This window comes from Arachis ipaensis, chromosome B03, assembly GCF_000816755.2.
Source record: "Arachis ipaensis cultivar K30076 chromosome B03, Araip1.1, whole genome shotgun sequence".
Taxonomy (NCBI): domain Eukaryota; kingdom Viridiplantae; phylum Streptophyta; class Magnoliopsida; order Fabales; family Fabaceae; genus Arachis; species Arachis ipaensis.
The window spans coordinates 86,325,418-86,325,868 of record NC_029787.2 but is presented as its reverse complement, the minus strand read 5'-3'; positions in this window follow the sequence as shown (position 1 = coordinate 86,325,868).

The window sequence follows — 451 nt, the reverse complement described above, 5'->3', positions numbered from 1 at the left end:
ATCATAGATATACAGAAAATACTAATATAACATAGAGATGTGTTATTATAGCTTAACACGTGTATTTTTTGTCTATTAAAATATTGCCATATGTTTATTACGTCTCTATGTTTTAATTAAGATGTTATCACGTGGACAACACACTTTTATTTATTGATTATTAATTTACAAAATTCATCCACATATAATTATACTAAATTATATTTTCAATAAAAACACTAATATTTTTTTTATATAAAAAAAATTAGCCACGCGATGCACTAACAATTTTTTTTTTAGTCCTTCGATCATGTTAACTTTGCAAGAAAACAAGATAGTGGTATGTTTTTGCATTAATCTCAAACGGATTCGTTTTGAAAAAGGAAACAAGTATTTTATACATTTTTTATGGGTCATCGTGAATATAATTTTTTACTCGAGTCTAGAATAATAATAATAATATATCGGAAGC